The 14,842-nt window shown below is 42.6% G+C and overlaps 1 protein-coding gene and 1 long non-coding RNA gene across 2 annotated transcripts in view; one reads left to right on the top strand and one right to left on the bottom strand.

Annotated features, from left to right (window-relative positions):
• LOC146863111 (uncharacterized) overlaps positions 1 to 14,842 on the top strand; it is a 172,232-nt gene that overhangs the window by 17,491 nt on the left and 139,899 nt on the right. The gene's annotated exons all lie outside the window — the stretch shown is intronic.
• Positions 1 to 14,842, bottom strand: part of LRPAP1 (LDL receptor related protein associated protein 1) — a 140,829-nt gene that overhangs the window by 66,741 nt on the left and 59,246 nt on the right. The gene's annotated exons all lie outside the window — the stretch shown is intronic.

The raw sequence follows: 14,842 nt of genomic DNA, 5'->3' as shown, positions 1-14,842 counted from the left end.
CATGCGCAAAGGAGAGGGCCAACGTATTTTTGGAAAAAGTCATAACTATTTCTCTGTCAGTTTTTTTCCTTTTTCCCTCCTCTCTCTCTTTCTACATTTTGGTTATCAATTGAAAATTCTCGATGTTGTGGTGCTGATAAATTGCTGCAATTGCACGTCTTGCCTAGAGTGTTGCGTTTTGTTCAGGACTTAATGTGCTTGTGATGGCGCCGCTAATTCATACAGTCGTTTTTCCATATTTGCTGTTTTTCTGCTGAATCAACATGCTCTTAACAAACCATTTGTCAGAATGCGGGCGGTGAGCAGTCTAGGGCCCACCCCACACAGCTCCACAATGTGTCATGGGGAAAATAGGGAAACTATACCAGAGACCGATAAAACACCCAGAAGCACCCACATCCTACTGTCCACCCAGGACCGATCAGAGAAAATACCCATGGTGCTTGTGAACAAGGCACCATACAATTTCCTGGTGGACACTGGGGCGACAAGGTCCGGTCTCCAGGAAGAGGCAGTCCCCATATCAAAACACATGGCAACTATACATGGGTACATTGGCTGAGAATCCCATCAAAGAACCCCTTGAGTTGGAGATGGAGGAGTGGGGGGTGGGGGGTGGGGATGGGGGGTGGGGATAGGATGTGGAAACAGTTACTATACTTTCCCTCATCCCGGATTATTGTCTTAGGACAAGACGTGATGACCAAGCTAGAAATATCCATTCAGTTTGCCGGCAACTGAACCATACCCAGCTCTTCCCTTGGAGCCCCTTCCCTAGAACCCAAACCAACAAAGCATTTTCTCTTAACAAAACAAGCAAAGATAATGTCTGCTGATAGTGACGCACACATTCTGAAAAACCTTATTCATGGAAGCTGGGTATCAAAACTCTATAACAGCGGTGCCTTGCCACACTACCGGTCCTCCCCTTTAAAACCAATAATGAAGCACCAACTAATGTAATTACGGTTCGGCTCGATTCCACTGTTGACTTACAAGTATGGCCAAGGGTACAAAGAGACTGCAGCCACTCATTGCCGAGCATGTGGGGGAGTAGAGGAATCCTTAAGTCACATATTGTGCACCTGTGAGAAACTACGCACTTTGAGAATATACTGGCTTCACCCCATCTGGTGCATTTTAAATATACAGACATGTCAAGCTGCCCTGGTTGAGTGCATGAAAGGTGAATCAGTACAGCTAGCGGCACGCTTCATGAAATACCTGTCTGCAGTAAAAGCTGTCTTGAATAACAACAATAATATTGAAATATAATCCATAATGCTGTACCAATTGTTTAAAATCCTCATGTTTATAGTTGCCTAATTGGTGTCTGCATTTTTTAATCTCCAGAACATCAGGGTGATAAACCTTCACATATTCTTTTATAACATTGGAATCTATGCACTTTACATTGTTTTTAATATGGCTTGATTGCAATGTTTTTAATTAACTGTGCAATAAACTGTCTATATCTATATATCTTACCATCCAAAAACTGCATTGCTTACAAATGGACAAACATAAGGGGGGGGGGGGAAGTGCTCCCTAGCAGCACTGGTACGTCGGCTTGTTTTCCAGGTTCTCCCAGTGGGTTACAGAAACTGTGCAGGTCATTGCTGTTTATTATCATTTTTGTACTGTTTTGTGTGGTTTCCTACAAGAGGGGTTTCTTGCTGTAAAAATGGAGTCCCTAAATTGGGTAGCTAGGGAAATAGTAATAGTTAAAACAGAAACACAACAAGCCCACAGAATGAAACTGTCATGAAGTATGGGGTAAATGATGTAGTTCAAAATTCAACAAGAGCGGGGAAATGTTAATATTGATGTTGAGGCATGCAATGATACATGTATGTACAAAAATGAAAGAGAATAACTGTTGTCGAAATCCCCCAATATGACCTTTAAATCAACCCCGAGTCAGAAATACATGGTCAGTCTGGCCCTGTGCCCGAGGCCTGAGCCTCCTGAATAATGGATTACAGGTGTGATGGCTCGTAACCAGCAGGACAAACGTGCAAACAGGCAAAACCCAGAATAGTCCCACAGATAGGCAGCAACTCCTCAATTGTCTGATGAGAATGCCCCCAATAAAAACCACATGGCCGGAGGGGTGCACTTTCCCAAAACACAATTTAGATGCCACATGAAGTTAGGAACAATCAGCCAATTAGAACACAGCACACACAACACAGGCAAAGATCATGCGCTCCCCTTGACAGACATCTGGACACATTACCCACTGGCCCTCATTGTGTCCACGGAAAGTCGAGACCCACCTGCATTTGCCATCAGGTGGGAGTAATTTATGGCTTTATGACAAGACCCCTATTCCACTCCCGAAACAGGACCTTTTAATTTTTTTATGATGCTTCAAAAATGTATAAAAAGACATTCAAAACGATTGTACTTTGAGTCAGTCCTCAGACCAGGTTCTGTATGCTGCACTACCGGCCGTACAGTTAAACTAAACCAACTGTTCCTGTTTTGCCAAACACCTAGTCTGGTTTTTAAGGTAAATTCATATTCGAGCAACAACAAAATCACTGAAGATGAAATTAATAAGATCAATAAATGTACATAGGACAGCCGGACAAGCAGAAGCCTGGCTAAATGATCGACTTTCAATGGAATGCAACAGCTTAAGAACTTTAAAAAAAAAGTAATTTATTGTTTTACAAATGTCAAAATAGTCAACCTGCTATCTTCTTAAATAGTATGAGACATCACCTTGTAAACACATTGGAATGGAGAAGTCTTATCCAACAGTTATTTTTTGATATTCAATGACCTTCAATTCAAAATCCCAGCCAGGCCTACCTCATTTGTTATTTTTACCAATGCAACTTTTAAATTGTTTACAACTTTAACATGCGGCAACCGTTACTTCGCCATCCTTGTCACTTGTACTCTGTACATTTCAAGTAGAAAAGAAGCCCAGGATACCGTGCTGCTGTATGTGGATGCATTTGCATGAGTGCTGACAGTAAATTAGCAAAGTAACATAAGCTTTTGATTGGAAATACAGTCAGTTTTATCTTTCCAAAAGTTTCCATTGTGGTCCATCCACTTTGAAGTGTCCATGAATCTCAATGACGTTGCATTTATACATAGTATTTTCAACTAAAATTGCTCTGATGTTTTATTGAAAATAAAGTTTTATGTCACATGACACAACTGCAGCACACAATTGCTGCATGAAACGAACACTAGAAATATCATGACGTTTTCACAGTGTCATTCACAACAGCAGTTAGGCGAACCCCATTGGATCTTGAGGAGAATCCCGTCATCCAAGATGGCAGCCACCATGATGATGTAGAATCCAACACAGACACTGTTAGCTGCAACTGTATATTGCTAAGGGCAAAGAGCGCCTAGGGCATTATGGGAGCCAAATCATCTGAAGGGCTTAGGCATCTTGGCTTTTAACAGTGGAAGGCCTGAGTCCATCCCCTCTGCAAGCAACCATCTCCCAAAGTCTTGTGCAGTGCTTCATTCTACAGCACTTTTGTTGACTCGCAAAAGTAAACAGTAGGGATGGGTGCGGAGGAGTGCATATATAAATTATACTTTTGGTTAGACCGATACATCCTACATCATAGATCACAGGGCAAGATTTTCTCAAACTATGTTGAAAAATACTATATAATGCCTGCTTGAGAGCTTCAAGGAAAGAGGAGCTTCAGACATTAAAGAAAGATCATCTATGACAATCAATCTGCATCCAGGTTGCACTCACTCTTGCTATTTGGTTCTCTTGCGAACTTGGACATAACAGAGATAAAGCATCTCCTTGTTTATGGGTGGGCAACAGAAAAAATATAAATGAAGAGAAGGTATTGGTGCATGCCATTTAGGAAGCCATGGCGATAGAACCAGGGAAATGGGAATTAATTCGATTCCAACATAGGTTAGATCAAGGATAGTCATGTTATCAATGTTCTGGTCATTTACATTCATTGCCTTGTTTGCTCATCATAATGTTTATATCTGCAAATGTGCATTTTCATATATTCTGCAATAACCAGGTTTTAAAATATTAATAAAGCATTATAAAATTATGGTGTAATTTCTTTGTGTAAAAGGAGTTGCAGTAACCCACTAAAATAAAATATATTCCAAAAACTGACAGAATCTGATTATTTCCCAAAACACATTATTTACTGGTAAGTCTAGGAAGAAGCCTAGGCCCAAGGGCCAAAGAGAATCCACTGGACCGTGATTGCAAAGTCACTTGTAAAAACATATCTGGTCTCCATGCACTCATTTTTGAGACACTCCAAAGCATGGGAGCCTGAAGCCATCAGTTTCTGCACGCCCCCCAAGTTAATAATGAATGAATAACATTAGTGAAAGGATTTCACTGTACCACGTCTCTCCTCAACTCCTGTGACACACTTGACTATAATATTATCATCATATGGTCACTGCATGGTCATATATAAGTTTATGATGTAATATTTGTAATATTGTAACAATGACTTCCATTAATGTTGAATTTCACAATGCACCGTTTGAGGAATATATATAAGGAAGGTTTAGGTTTCCACAAAGATAACACACATGTACTAATTGTGTGTTGTTGTCACACTACACTACAACTATATTCATGTTATTTTCCAGCCCTGATGAAGTCGTAGGGAACACCCTAAACGACGAAACAGGTGTTGGCTAGCTGGGCAAAGAAAGTAAAAGAAAATTAAAGACCAAGAAAAATACAAGAATGTTGTCTTATAACTTGATTTATTTGATTGCATTAGGTGTGTGCACTTGTGGTCTCAATCAAGCAGGTTGGGTGATCCCTCCTTCCCTTGGAGCACTATCACATAATAGATACAAGTATACATATACACGTAATTGGTGAGGGCCAGAATAACCCAGTGTATCATCACCCATCAGTGTTGAACAAATATCTCCGGTCACGATGTTTGACGTTTTTGTGTCATTTTAATCATGAAAATGTTACCTATTTTTATAAAATTGGTGTGGATTTCTATTGTGTGTTGTGTCTTACTTATTTAATGTATTGGTTTTTATAAATGCTTTACACACCGGTCGACTAAGTTACACCTGCCTGCTCGCAGCCAGCTACGAAGGGTTGAGCAAGGGAATAATTTATTGATACCTTGACTGTAACTTATATTGGGATTGTGGCCTTATTACGAGTGGTAGGTACCTACCCTACACCTACCAATAAACCACCTTCCAACATTCTGTGACACAATCTGGAGTTTATACCATAATGCAAATATCACGCCACATACCAGTGTAGATGCTGCACAATCTATACCAACTGCGAATAACAATGGACTCCTGAAATTTGTGTTTGTCCATCATTCAATGCTGCATCCATTTGTGAGATTTTAAGATGTCTGAAAGTTGCTGTTCGTTATGTGACTTTGTGCTCTATAATCATCACCAGTGGAGAAAGTTTGTGAGATCTTTAGTAAGTTTAAAGATTTCATGCTTAAGAAGTCTGCTGTTTCACATCCTAAGAGCCCAAAAAATCATATATACTTTGAATATCTACTAAGATCTTGCAATTTTGGTAGCGAATGTCCTAAGTGACCGGTATGCCTGGACGCGGCCCATTGCTCACTGTGCTATAGAACTTATACCATACCTCACTGTTGAAACCCAAGAAGGTCGAAACCAATCTGGGGTTGCTTCTGTTCCCATCTGCAGGAGGCATGGCCTGGAATTGTAGGCTAGACTGCTCCTACTGGAGCAGGACCGCAAATGATTTTCATAAGGTAGGTGTAAGTAATTGGATTATTTGTGGTGGGTGACTCCCCATCTTAAGGAATAATCATAACCCATGTCCGGGTGAACCCCCAAAGTCAGTAAATTATCCTAAGCTCAGCCTGCTGGTAGCTATGCACAGAGATGATCGGCTTAACTTCGTCTGTGTACATTATTTATGAAGTGCCAAATCCGTAACAAAGTCAAAATGCAAAACAACAGAAATACCAAACCAAATGAGAAAAATAGACTACAATTTAATAAACGAAATGACACCAAAATGACAAAAATCCAAACAAGGCAACCGGAAATAAGAGCGGTTAAAGATTTAAGTAGAAATAGCACCAAAAGCATTGGATAATTTATTAATATTTAAAAGGGAGGCTTAGACCTGTCAAAATGGTTTCTTTTTATAGGTCGAATCGCAGTGTTTACACTGCTATAGTCCGGCTACACTGGTAGGCCTGAATCCATGTTGGCACTACATTGTAGAGGATGGCACAATGGGGACTGAGTCCACTAGTGATATTTTACTTGTAGGCTCTTGATAGACTTTGTGCCATATACTAGGGATTTACAGGTAATTTACATATGCCAATTACTCAGCTATGTCCAATGACTTGACTATGGCAACACACTATCCTGGCACCACCCAGAAACTCCCCAAAAAAACTGCAGAAAATAAAGAACGCCTCAGCCAGACTCATTGTGAACATCCCACCCCGCAAACACATCACCCGCCACCTAAGAGACCTACCGTGGCTACCTGTCAACAAAATAATCACCTTCAAGGTCCTAACGCGTGCCTACAAAGCCCTCCACAATGCCGGACCTGCATACCTCAACCACCGCGTCTCCTTCTACACTCCCACCAGACTTCTGCGCTCTGCCCAACTGGACCAGGGGTGGTTATCTGGCCAAGGAATATCTGTGAGATATGGGAGACTCGGGAGACCCTCATTAAGATCCACTTGGGCGAGCCCATCATTTTGCGTTGCTCCACTAAACAATTAGCAAACCCATAAGGCGGTGTAAGGCAAAACACCATACGAAGAAGACTAGCGCACAAGAATACCTAATGTCCATCTGTGAAATGGTGGCTGCGTTTGGGCCACTGCAGCAGACCTGAAATGCTTCATTGCTTACGAGAGAAAGCTTCACTTTGCATGTGACAGTCCACCTGCATCACAGTCTGTATTTCAGTCACGCACCAACAGGCGACTCAATTTTAGTCTGTGGCACTCGAGCCTGGCACAAAAGTATATTGTTATTCTTAACGAAACTGGATTTCTTTGAAACCCAGCCTGGAAAGAACATCTCTGCAGTCCCTGGATAGGTTCAACTTCTGCATATGCAAGCCTTTCTTTCGTTTTCAGCCCAGTGAGTGCAAACACCTCAAAGTTTTCAGCTTTAATGAGAGTCCACGGGCCATTCCCAAAGCTCCAACCGAAATAATTCATTGAAATGCAGCTGAATGAAGTATTCACCTGGAGAGCCATGTCTGGATTTGTAAAGCTAAAAATAACTGTAAAATGCTGATGATGTGGAAAACAAAAAAAAGTTATTTGTTCACATTCTCTTGAGCACACAAAAAAAGGTGTGTTAGTTCGCCTCCTGGCGTCCTTGGGTGCCAGTGATTTTAAATCTTTAAAAACAGGTGCATCGCAAAAATCTGTCACATTGCAACAACACCGGTGTTAATCCACAATGGTTCTAGAGGAAAGGTGCACAGAGTGGTAGTAAATTAAAGTACTTCAATTTACATCAAAAGTATATATTTCAACTTTTAATGTGATTGGGACTTCGATGACCTTGTGTGGGTAGTTAAGCGCGTCTACGGGTAAAGTGCAAAATATATTCCCAGGCAAAAACACGGAATATAACAAACGTATATTTAAACCAGGATCAGGTTCTTGGCAAAATACGCCCTTCACCATATGCTAGGATGCGAGAACCGTAGAAGGGCGGTCAGAGACTATGGATAAGAATTAGATTTCTACTTTAAAAGCTGCAGGCCCTTTGAAAAATAATATAATATATGTGAATAAAGCAGTATGTTTATCAAGCAGTACGCTGAAAAAGGAACAAAAGCTAAAACTAAATGCAAACAGAGAGATGCGTTCCAAAAAATATCTGTGGAGATGGGAACAACATATTTGTTGTGTGTGGACTCAGAAAAGTGACAGGTGGGTTGCAGTAATGCATGGATACCCTACTCCCGAAAGGTGCCACACGCTGATACAGCCAGTGCTTAATTTGTGCAAGTGGTCAATCACTTTTGGGGCGATGGAAGAATTTTTCATTATCAGATTTTGACAAAGAGCAAGCGACCAAGACAGAAAAAGGATTAAAATAGTGAAGTAGATGAGGAACACGCAGGGGAAAGAAGCAGAGAGTATTTACTCCAAAATGAGCAGACTGGGTGCGATCTGCAGCTTGCCTAAGCAAATCTCAAACTCGCAAGACCATAACACAAGAATTCCCATTAAAACCCACAGGAATTCCCACCCACAATTATAAGCAAAGAGACCAAATCGCCTTTCCCCTTTAAGAGAGCAAAAAACAAAAAGAAAAACCCCACAGCGCCACCACAAAAGTAATCTAATACTAAACCACCAAAGTTCAAAACAACCTTCCACCAAGGCTCAAAATCTAACAAACAAATTGTTAGGCATCAGTTTCACACGTATACTTCGTCTAAAACCCTGGTTTATGGGAATGTAGCCCTCGCCCCAGAGTCCTAACTCAGGGCACCCCAACATGTCCAGTACAACTGGAACGCACTACTCATGATTCCCAGAACCAGTCTCCACAGAGCCAGGCTCACAAGCTGGTACCTCAGGAAAACCCGTTTTTAGGTCTCGGCTAGCGAAGGCTGCGCTTGCGCAGTCTCGCTCGCGAGATTTAATGAGTTTGAGAAGAGGGGCTTGCACCCGCCCCTTTTCTCTCCTGTTCTCCATTGGCTGGCCTCTTAAATGCTGGCCAGCCACTGGAGAAGAGGTCCAGTCACTCCGATTATGCCCCGTCCTTTTCGGATCGGGGGGCGTGTTTTTTGCGAGAAGTCTCAGGGAGGAGACAACAGCAAAACACGCCCCCCAATCCGAAAAGGACACTCCCTTTCTCCGAGGCATTTTCTGCTGTGCCTCGGAGAAAGGCGGTGGTGTCCCGGCGTTGCTCCCTCACCTGATCTCCTACTGTACGGCAGGAGCTCTGTGCTTGGCCGCTGAGGTGACGGACCCGCGTCATTGGCAGCGTCCGTGCTCATTCCGTAACCCGGAGTCTCCGCTCTCACATCCAAGGTATCCACACAAAGGCGCTGCCCCCCACACCTGACCCCAAGCACAAAGAGCCCTGCTGAATGGGCAAAGTTTGCACTTTAATTTATATCGCCGTTTTTGACTCGGCAGCAAAACATTTAGCCAACATGGCGATCTCTATCAATTAAACAAGCAGGCGTTATCAGGACTCGGTTCGCATGTAACACCAAGTTCACAATTTTCTGTTTCAAAATTTACCTGACACAAAACAAGAAACAACCACTTTTCATCCAGCAAGAAAAAAAAACGCAAACCTTTCGGTTTAATGGTGGGGACGAGAAAGCTACTCCTAAGTGATATGGCGTAGCTACGGGTTATGGTATTTTTTGTAACTTGTGCCTCAACAGGACAATATGGTGAGTTCTCTTCGGGATTACTCAGTAGAGTGAAGCAGCCTTAACACTCTTCCAGACACAGACCCCCTCTCTCGTCACAGATCGAACCTTTCGTCGAGCCCCTCACACAGCTTTCCTCCCTCCATTTCCACTTTCACCAAAGCAGGCTCCTCACTCAGCACGGTCTCGGTTTGTCCGTCACCGATGTCCCTGCCTTTCCTTCCCAATGGTTAGCGGTGCTCAAAGGCGCTGCCCCCCACACCTGACCCCAAGCACAAAGAGCCCTGCTGAATGGGCAAAGTTTGCACTTTAATTTATATCGCCGTTTTTGACTCGGCAGCAAAACATTTAGCCAACATGGCGATCTCTATCAATTAAACAAGCAGGCGTTATCAGGACTCGGTTCGCATGTAACACCAAGTTCACAATTTTCTGTTTCAAAATTTACCTGACACAAAACAAGAAACAACCACTTTTCATCCAGCAAGAAAAAAACCCGCAAACCTTTCGGTTTAATGGTGGGGACGAGAAAGCTACTCCTAAGTGATATGGCGTAGCTACGGGTTATGGTATTTTTTGTAACTTGTGCCTCAACAGGACAATATGGTGAGTTCTCTTCGGGATTACTCAGTAGAGTGAAGCAGCCTTAACACTCTTCCAGACACAGACCCCCTCTCTCGTCACAGATCGGACCTTTCGTCGAGCCCCTCACACAGCTTTCCTCCCTCCATTACCACTTTCACCAAAGCAGGCTCCTCACTCAGCACGGTCTCGGTTTGTCCGTCACCGATGTCCCTGCCTTTCCTTCCCAATGGTTAGCGGTGCTCCCGGGCTTGTATATAGATAGAATAGGCGGGAGAGGCAGTGGTATGAGTTTAGCACCCTAAAACACGAGGTGGACACTAGTTGCCGATCCTTGGAGTGGGTCTAGGCCTCCAAAATATAGAATGGTGTCCACAGCGCCTCTACATACCTCAAATCTGACGGGCGCGTGCACCTCGAAACGCACCTATCCGATGTTTCAGATCAGACCGCTCCTGCGACTTCACTCCTCTAGAGGGCGCTGTTCCTTTGTTGTTTGATCCTAAGAGCTACAAAGCTAAACATACACTTATGTGCATTAGGATAACAGTTAAGTGCCAGGGCCACGGAAATTATGCGACAGGGGGCAACCAAACTATGTGTCGGGAATTACTTAATTATGCGCCAATAAAAGGCAAAATATATTGTGGCACATTTTGTAAAAGTATTGCCTCACATATTTTACATTGTTTATATATGTTAACACTTACGGTTTCATTCACATCATTAGAACCAGTCGGACACCCAAATACAGCAACAAGCAACGAATGACGACCAGTCATACTTTGCAAGGGCCTTCCACTGAGCAGCAACACGGGTTGCGGCGTTTTAGTAACCTGATCCGTTTGGCCTAGAAACAGGTTTTTTTTTTTTTAAATCAGCAGATTATGCAGCAGGTGATGAATTATGTGGCAAAACCATAATTACGTGGAAAACGCTGCAGCCGCAAAATCCCAGCATTTCAGTGACCCAGATTATATATAGCACGCTTCATAAAGTGCAGACTTTGAATGAAGACATCATTGTAAACTAGCATAGTGAATTAAATAGTTTATGCCGAGATCTATGTAGAACTGCTAGCGCAAAGTTTTCAGTTCGAGAAAAGAGGATTGGGCCTTTCATCTATCCGAAGGTCGATATAACGAGCATCCATTTTGATTCAAGGAAATAACCCTTTACAAAAATGTTAAAAGTTAAGTGCTTTCTATAAATTATTTACACTCCTATAAATCTATTTTATCTCCTACATTTAAAAGCAAATTAGTAAAATGCACCCATTTCACAAGTACATTTAAAACCCGCCTGTTTTAGAGTACCGAAACAGCAAAAGGAAAGGCACCGACCTGAGGCTAAGCAGAGGCACTTTAATAGAATTTTAGTAAAATTATATATTTATAGAAAATTCCTATATAACCAGTCTTAAGGTGCTAATCACTAATAGACCCCACAGATCCTTTCCCATGGACATAAAATAAATGACAGTAAGAAGTACGAGCGCGCCTTTTCTTAGTCCTATGCAAAATGCCTCAGGTGAACTCAAAATTATTAGTTTCAATGTAAAACTGTAGGATTCTTCACAAGGACCGGTCAGCTCTCACTGTCCCCGCCCCAATTTGTGCCGGAAACATGCTGTGCATGCGCACTGAATACAGCACTGGACGTTGGTGATCTGCCAGGAACGATAGTGATCGAGACAATCAAACTCCCTCCACGTGACTTTGGATTGGAGGTTCTTCAACTGAGGACATTCTACAGCACACTTTACACTTTTGAAGCACAAAGTGCCCTGTGAGGCGAGAATAGAGATGAGGGTGCACTATTCTCCCACACACGACACCTGGGAGGAGGGTTGTTATCTCCAGGTATATGGCACCTGAGTGGGGCTCACTTCGTGCACCAGTCCAACAGACAGTGAACCTAGAAGGACAAAGGGCTCTAGAGTGGCTGCACTTCGAGGGGCCTTGGGCGTCCATGCCTAGCAGCTTGATACCACATGTCGAATTAGCGGGCATTTCCCATCATCAAAGTCATCTCTAAATGTACATGGCGGTCTACACTCCATATTATTTTTAAGATCATTGTATGTCTTTCCTTGCGATGCTCTACAAGTCAGCCCCACAGTACGCTTTTAAAAGAACAAACCACGTGCACATGCACCTCAGATAGATCTTAAACAGTTGTAATGGTTCATCAACTATACTCAAAACTAAAATTACCTTCTACAGGACACATTAGACAGAGCTCAGTGCAGACAAACGAAACCGTCCAAACATGACATATGGTTTCCAAAAGCGCTTACCACCACCAATGACTACCCAAGCCTTCAAAACACCGTGTTAGATACAACACCTCACACACATCCAAAAAATGTAAATGTGAACGGGTGTAGAACTTAGGTGGATATCGACGTGCCCACAGCAGCATTCACCCATTACCCTGTACCATCCATCATCAGAGGTGGCCAAGAAGTACACGGGCAGAGCCGAGAGTCTGGCTCGGCTCTGAGAGCCCTGGTATGAGTAGAGCCATGAAAATATTTGGCAAGTGAACCGTGCCACAAACATCAACAAGCATTTACAATGCAACGGTCTCGGCATTGTTAAAGTTAGAGCTATTGGAATTGCTCATGACATTATTTTTGTTTATGTTTTTAAAACATGTAAAGAAACGGCATTGTTATTTACAATGTCAATAGCTTAATCTGTGTGTGGGTGCAAATGCACTAGGTCTCGCATTGGAGAGTGATTAAGCTATTGACATTGTAAATAACAATGCCGTTTCTTGAAATGTTTTAAAAACAAAAACATAAACAAAAATAATGTCATGAGCAATGCCAATAGCTCTAACTTTACCAATGCCGAGACCATTGCATTGTAAATGCTTGTTTTCTATTCCAGGTACTTATCCACTGGCTCTCCTAAAATACACAGCACTTCCTACTCCACCAAATTCTTTGAGCCACTAAGGAATGTTTTTAAACCAAGGTTTCCTCCCTCTAAGTAGCTTGATTACAGAACTACTGGTCACAGAGTTGGATGTAGTCCTGTAGATCAATAAAATAGTTGGAGCTACTTCCTTACTCACAAACTAGCAGTCATTAGCCAACCCTCACTTACAAGACAAATCCTATAACAAGCATTTGCAATGCGATAGGTCTCGCATTACTAACATTTTGAGCTATTGGCACTGGAAATAATAATGCAACACCAATAGCTCAAACTTTCAGTAATGCTACTGCATTGCAAATGCTGGTCTAATTTCTCCTTGTCCAAAAATACCCCATCATGCATTGTGGTACGACAAATGCAGATTGATAAATGGCTTACTTGCAGTTTGAAAATTCGTGACCTGCGCAATTCAATGTGCACAGCATAAAGAGGCTTTTAAAATGGACCGTATAATTGAACTTTGCAGATGAAAGTAAGCACTGTGCGTTCGTATTGCAGGCTGAACAATGTTGGGGTAGAGAGCTGCCGACTTTGGAAATAGAGAACCAGGTTTGTGTCCTGGCGTATGCTCATCACCTGGTGATTTGGAGCAAATCACGTAATCTCACCGTATGTTAAAAAAAAAATCTGACCTTGTGTAATGTAATTTTGGGCTCATGTAAATCGCTCCAGAAGTTCACTTTACATAAAACTGCATAATAACGTTGTGGGAATAGGAATCCAGAGAGGCAGACAGCATATCAGTCTATGTATGCACCCTTTAGTTTTAAGAATAAAGCGATGATGTCACTCAACTACAACTCCCAGAAGGCCATGAGCTCCCTGAGCCACCAGGATTAGCAAAGGCTGACATCAGTACGAAGTGCGGCTTCTAATAGGCACCGGGCAGAAAAGTGCGGCGGAGCTCTGAGTTACAGGACCAATGGGATGAGCGGGGTTTGTCTCCATGTAGAAGCCCTGTGTTTACTAAGCAGGCAGACGAGGTGGAAAAAAATGGGGGCTCTAAACGATTCAGCGTACAAAGCTTTACTAAACATGACTATCATTGTATTAGTGTTGACAACTAACGATTGTACTGATAGTACTCATTAAAATGCAAGCGCTGAATTGAAAGTGCCCCCCACAGTGCGAGGCTGTGTTCTTGCCGCAGCTATTGTGAAATGAACCCAACTCTGGTGAACGCACTCACTCTGTTCCTTGACTTTGCATGTGCTCCGCATCAGGAGGAATGCGTGAGCCATCCGGCAGTTGCCGTTCACTCGCTAACACATATTGGAGATAGGAGATCAGCGTGGATGTTGGCACAACTCCGAACGTTTGTCAAATAAAAAAATAACATTTTGTAAATGAGCAGCGCGGTCGCCATTGTTTAAGATTAAGGGCATGCTGCGCTACTTACAGTTCGGCAAACAGCAGAGAAGAAAAGCAAGGCACGGCCACCTATGTTGGTGATTAGAAGGCGTGCTTAAAAAACTGGAGTGCTTAAAAAATTTATAAAAAGAAAATAGAGGCGCGAGCTGCGCAGACCGCCATTGTTTAAGATTAAGGGCGTGCGTGCTACTGGGAAAAAAATGAAAAAAATAGAGTTCGGTGAGCCGCGCACAAGAAAAGCAAGGCATGGCCCCATTGTTAAAGATGATGGGTCGTGTGCAGCGTTACCGAGCAGTTAAACTGCAGTCTGGGTTGCAGAAGCAGGAGAGTGCATCCTGCCTGCTACAGCAGCTATGAGAAAGTCCTTACTAAAATAGTGCTCAGAAACTGTAAATGCAACATACTGAGTAACAACATATGCAGTAACAAGGGCAGTCATCATGAGAGGTTACAATAAGAGAAAAGGCTATACTAAGGCGGGACTACTAAGCCTATTAACAATCCAAAAGCCACCATTTATAAAGGACAGTAACAGGACCCAATT

Source organism: Triturus cristatus, chromosome 2_2 (assembly GCF_964204655.1).
Source record: "Triturus cristatus chromosome 2_2, aTriCri1.1, whole genome shotgun sequence".
In the NCBI taxonomy this organism is placed as follows: Eukaryota; Metazoa; Chordata; class Amphibia; order Caudata; family Salamandridae; genus Triturus; species Triturus cristatus.
Note: the sequence above shows the minus strand (reverse complement) of the source record. Positions and strands in the feature narration are given on the sequence as shown.